The sequence below is a fragment of the Oncorhynchus keta genome, chromosome 1 (genome assembly GCF_023373465.1).
Source record: "Oncorhynchus keta strain PuntledgeMale-10-30-2019 chromosome 1, Oket_V2, whole genome shotgun sequence".
NCBI lineage: Eukaryota > Metazoa > Chordata > Actinopteri > Salmoniformes > Salmonidae > Oncorhynchus > Oncorhynchus keta.
The window spans coordinates 36,922,962-36,929,004 of record NC_068421.1 but is presented as its reverse complement, the minus strand read 5'-3'; positions in this window follow the sequence as shown (position 1 = coordinate 36,929,004).

Below are 6,043 nucleotides of genomic sequence, written 5' to 3'. Positions count from 1 at the left end.
AGGATAGTGGCGTAGAATAGGATAGTGACGTAGAATAGGGTAGTGACGTAGAATAGGGTAGTGACGTAGAATAGGGTAGTGACGTAAAATAGGATAGTGACGTAGAATAGGATAGTGACGTAGAATAGGATAGTGACGTAGAATAGCGTAGTGACGTAGAATAGGATAGTGACGTAGAATAGGATAGTGACGTAGAATAGGATAGTGACGTAGAATAGGATAGTGACGTAGAATAGGATAGTGACGTAGAATAGGGTAGTGACGTAGAATAGGGTAGTGACGTAGAATAGGGTAGTGACGTAGAATAGGATAGTGACGTAGAATAGGGTAGTGACGTAAAATAGGGTAGTGACGTAGAATAGGATAGTGACGTAGAATAGCGTAGTGACGTAGAATAGGATAGTGACGTAGAATAGGATAGTGACGTAGAATAGGGTAGTGACGTAGAATAGGATAGTGACGTAGAATAGGATAGTGACGTAGAATAGGGTAGTGACGTAGAATAGGATAGTGACGTAGAATAGGATAGTGACGTAGAATAGCGTAGTGACGTAGAATAGGATAGTGACGTAGAATAGGGTAGTGACGTAGAATAGCGTAGTGACGTAGAATAGGATAGTGACGTAGAATAGGATAGTGACGTAGAATAGCGTAGTGACGTAGAATAGCGTAGTGACGTAGAATAGGGTAGTGACGTAGAATAGGGTAGTGACGTAGAATAGGGTAGTGACGTAGGCTGAAGACAGACGAGATCTATATATACAGCCATTTGCAATAGCCTACATCTTGTATACATATGCTAATATGGATTCAATTATTATTTTTTTCCTCATCAATCTACACACAATACCCCATAATAACAAAGCTAAATAATTAAAAACTGATATCACATTTACATAAGTATTCAGACCCTTTACTCAGTACTTTGTTGAAGCACCTTTGGCAGGGACTACAACATCGATTCTTCTTGGCTACAAGCTTGGCACACCTGTATCTGTGGAGTTTCTCCCATTCTTCTCTGCAGATCCTCTCTGTCAGGTTGGATGGGGAGTGTCGCTGCACGGCTATTTTCAGGTCTCTCCAGAGATGTTCGACTCGGTTCAAGTCTGGCTGGGCTACTCAAGGACATTCAGAGACTTGTCCCGAAGCCACTCCTGCGTTGTCTTGGCTGTGTGCTTAGGGTCGTTGTCCTGTTGGAAGGTGAACTGTCACCCCAGTCTGAGGTCCTGAGCGCTCTGGAGCAGGTTTTTATCAAGGATCTCTCTGTACTTTGTCATCTTTCCCTCGATCCTGACAAGTCTTTCTGTCCCTGCCGCTGAAAAACATCCCAACAAAATGATGCTGCCACCACCATGCTTCACCATGGTGATGGTGCCAGGTTTCCTCCAGACGTGACGCTTGGCATTCAGGCCAAAGAGTTCAATCTTGGAGAATTTTGTTTCACATTGTCTGATAATCGTTTAGGTGCCTTTTGGCAAACTCCAAGCCGGCTGTCATGTGCCTTTTACTGAGGAGTGGCTTCTGTCTGGCAACTCTACCGTAAAAGCATGATTCGAGGAGTGCTGCAGAGATGGGAGAACCTTCCAGAAGGACAACTATCTCCACAGAGGAACTCTGTCAGAGTGACCATCGGGTTCTTGGTCACCTCCCTGACCAATGCCGTTCTCCCCCGATTGCTCAGTTTGGCCAGGCGTCCAGCTCTAAGTTTGATGATTCAAACTTTTTCAATTAAAGAATGATGGAGGCCACTTTGTTCTTGGGGACCTTCAATGCTGCAGGAAATGTTTTGGTAACCTTCCCCAGATCTGTGCCTCGACACAATCCTGTCTTTGAGCTCTATTGGCAATTCCTTCGCCATCATGGCTTGGTTTTTGCTCTGACATGCAACGTCAACTGTGGGACCTTTATAGACAGATGTGTGCCTTTCCAAATCATGTCCAAACTATTTAATGTACCACAGGTGGATTCCAGTCAAGTTGTAGAAACATCTCAAGGATGATTAATGGAAACAGGATGAACCTGAGCTCAATTTTGAATCTCATACCAAAGGGTCTGAATATTTTTGTAAATAAGGGATCTGTTTATTTGTAATACATATGCAAAAAGTTCTAAAAACCTGTCGGGTATTGCGTGTAGATTGATGAGGATAAAAGGTATTTAATACATTTTTAGAATAAGGCTGTAACGTAACAAACTGTGGAAAAAGTCAAGGGGTCTGAATACTTTTCGAAAGCACTGTACATACATATAAATTGTGGAAAAACAAAATGGCAGCTTCACCTTATCTATAGCAGCTCTTGAGGACTGATTATACACCCCCACTTCTAGCCTCATCAAAAACAAATGTGATCATTATTTTAGCTCGAAACCCATGCTGTTTTCGTTGGGAGGGAAACAGATTTCATGGGAGAATGTGTGGGCTTTTCCTCTCTCCCGTCTCTTCTTCTTTCACTTTCCCTATCTTCTCCCTCGCCTTTCTCTCGCTTTCCTATCATTCCCTCGTTCTCCTTCCCCTTCAACCCCTCTCCCAAGGGGAGGGGTTTCCAGTGGAAGCTTGGTGCCAGGCTGAGAGGGGGCTCTGCTGCATGGTCAGTCCACCACCCTCTTAGATCATTGCAGCAGATGTTGCTGTGTATTTGGCCAGTTCTCTTAGCAACCGCACAGGCTCTATTTTGTGGAGGTGTGGCACATTGGTAGGAGCTGGTGTCGTGCACCGTCTGTCTGTCTGTCTGTCTGTCTGTCTGTCTGGACCCAGCCTTTACTCCCAGCCTCAGACCAACGGGCCATGAATATGGTGTTGTGAAACAAACGCATAGAGTTACTATGAATAAAGTAAGAAAGAAAGCATTTGCTTCTCCCAAGTGCTTCAGTTTAACCTGTGGCTGCATTCAACTATTGGCCCAAAACTTTTATGAAAGTATGTGAGCCATACTGTCTCACTCACAGAGCCTTCGTGAAGGTACTGTGTTGCCTACTACACGTACTGTACCACCTACAGAAAGAGGATGCACACACCTGAAGAGGTTGAATGAATGATTGGACTTGTTCATTCATATCATTGTGTGATCATCGCCTCCCCCGATCCTCCCATCAGCTTTCTCATGAACAGCCCTCGGCCGACCCAGAGGGCGAGTTAGGACTCACTTCTTGACATTTCCCTGCTCCGGCCTGAGGACAGAAACCAACCCACACAGACTGGCTGTCTATAGCAGGGAGAGAAGAAAACACAATGAATGCAGTTTACACTCCCACTTAATTCATGGCCTTGTTTGTTTGTGTCTTTTAGCCATACAAGGCTTAATTACAAACCCACAAGCGTCAAATCATCTTTCTGTGAACAGATTGAGAAACAACACTCAAATGGTCCTGTGCCTGTGAACTGTGACTGTAGCTGGGAACTTTCCCCCTGTTCTTAAAGGTGTATGCTCTTTATTGGGAGTTAATAAAAACGAACAGCAACACTGCTTTCCTAGCTGTTTAAGGGTATATTGGTGTGATATCTCACCATAAGGTCACCGGGGACTCGGCTAACCTCTAAAAGCTGTCCAATGAACAGCGGGCACTCTGTCTCAGTCTGTGTTGGTGAAACATCATCGCCCCTGAGAAAGCAGTATCATTTGCCATTTTGCTTGTTTGCTTTCAAGAACCACAGCCCTTAGAGGAGAGACCGAGAAAAGGAAAGCTCTTTATTTTATTGTCCAGTGACCACATGTCTGTGTCAGTCACTTATAGAGACACTTCGGGATTTTGGCATTGATGCCCTTTATCTACGCCCCCAGTCAGATGAACTTGTGAATACCATTTCTATGTCTATGGGTCCAGTATGAAGGAAGTTAGCTTACGAAACTGCCTCTAACGCTGACTAGCGTTAGCATAATGACTGGTGTTCAACGTGCAAGGCAAGAGAAAACAATGTAAGCAAAGGCCTCCAGTGAGGCAGGCTGGGTTTGATCATAGTTTATTGTTCCTATGGCTGACTCCCTTATTCACACAAACATTGGAACAGTGATTACATTCACATGGCCTGGCTTCACATTACTAAGGGCTCCTTTTTAGAGCTTTAACCCTGTAAAGGCACACAAAGACTATAGCTCCTCCTGGCTCCAAGTAGATGAACAGGTCAACTCCACACTAAAGTCTTGTGATGCGGGTAGACCCAAGACATTTTCCTGGTCAGGTCATGTGGTCAAAAAAATAAATAAATACCAGACTGATAACAGATCACACGCATCCTATGAATGACCTAGCATGTGATGATTCGTTAGAATCCATCTCATATTGTGATTCTGCACATGCGGTTATGGGCATCGTTCTACTGTTATTGTCCAGTTTTCCTCAGTGGAATATATTGTTTTCCCCTCCTATATCCAAAGCACTATGCATCAGAACCACAGTCACTATCCGATAAATAAAATGACAATGTAAAGGATCCAGACCTTGTTTACTTCAGCGGAATAAAAAAACAACAACCCTGTCAAGATTAACATCTGTGATGAGAGCAACCGGGGGGGCTGTAGTGTGTCTGAATGGATGTGTTTGTTTGGGATGTGGGGGTGGGGTCCGTCCAGGCCTCATGACGAGAACCTCAGTCATCGGAGTATAGGGGGAGAGAGGCCGCTCTCACTCTCGCCCTCTGCCAGGGGACCTGATGGAGCCTAGTGCCTCCTCAGCTCCCAACCAACCGCAGGGAACTAAAAATAGCTCAGCCTCACTTGGAGCCATGGAATCACTCCTCCCCTCCCTGCTTGTAATGGATTAGAGAGGCTGATGCCGTGTTGTGTCCTACAACACAAATCAGCCAAACAACAGCCGAGCAAACAGCATCCTCCACATTGTTGTACAGAACATTGATAATGAACAATTGGAAATAAATTAATACATTGGGTAAACTCTCTTTTTTTTTTTTACATTAACCAAAGAAAAATTAATACTGACACGGTGGTGTGTGTGTGGTCAGTCTGGTCAGATGTCTTCGCTGGGTGCTCAGGTCTGGTCTCAGTTAGGAAGAGATCCCAACACAGATCACCCATAGCTGAGGCCAACAGTACAGTACACAGCACAGCATAGGGGGGAAGGAATGTTTACCTCTAGTTGCTCAGAAACACCCACAGAGAGAGGACCACATGTAGGGCCTGACACCTGTTCACAATGAAGACTGAAATAAATAAACCAGCATGCTCTCCTGGCACCAAATGGGAGAAAATGGACAGAAACAGGGAGGGACTAAATAAGAAACATTTGCCTTTGCATTCTGTTGAAAAACGCTTTCTGTTGTGTACCCTAATGAACACAACTCTGTTGTGTTCGATTAGCAATAAAATGGTGGGATTCACTGGTACTGTACGGCTGTCTGTGTATGCAGTATAGAAGTGTGTGTGGCAGATAGAAAACAGGTCCAGGAGTTACTGTAGGGTCTAATTCCTCTAGGTTAGAGTTTGCTGTAACTTCCACATTTATTTCAGATTATACAGATTGATTCACGCCCAATTTCCACTTTGAAAATGTATATTTTTAGATTGTATGTGCGAGCGTGTGAAAGGGACTCATATACACATGTAGAACTAAGTCTTCCCTCCAGGACTGAAGAGGGCTGAGAGTTATATGGAATTGCTGTGATCCCCAGATTGAGAGATTGATTGAGACTGTCGGACTTCCTTGCCATGCAGTCTACCTGGAAAATAAACTCAGCAAAAAAAGAAATGTCCCTTTTTCAGGATAAGTCTCAAAGATAATTAGTAAAAATCCAAATAGCTCTTCATTGTAAAAATTGCAATGTCCGTACTGTGAGACGCCTAAGACAACGCCACAGGGAGACAGGATGGACAGCTGATCGTCCTCGCAGTGGCAGACCACGTGTAACAACACCTGCACAGGATCGGTACATCCGAACATCACACCTGCAGGATGGCAACGCACAATCCCTCCATCAGTGCTCAGACTGTCCGCAATAGGCTGAGAGAGGCTGGACTGAGGGCTTGTAGGCCTGTTGTAAGACAGGTCCTCACCAGACATCACTGGCAACAACGTCGCCTATGGGCACAAA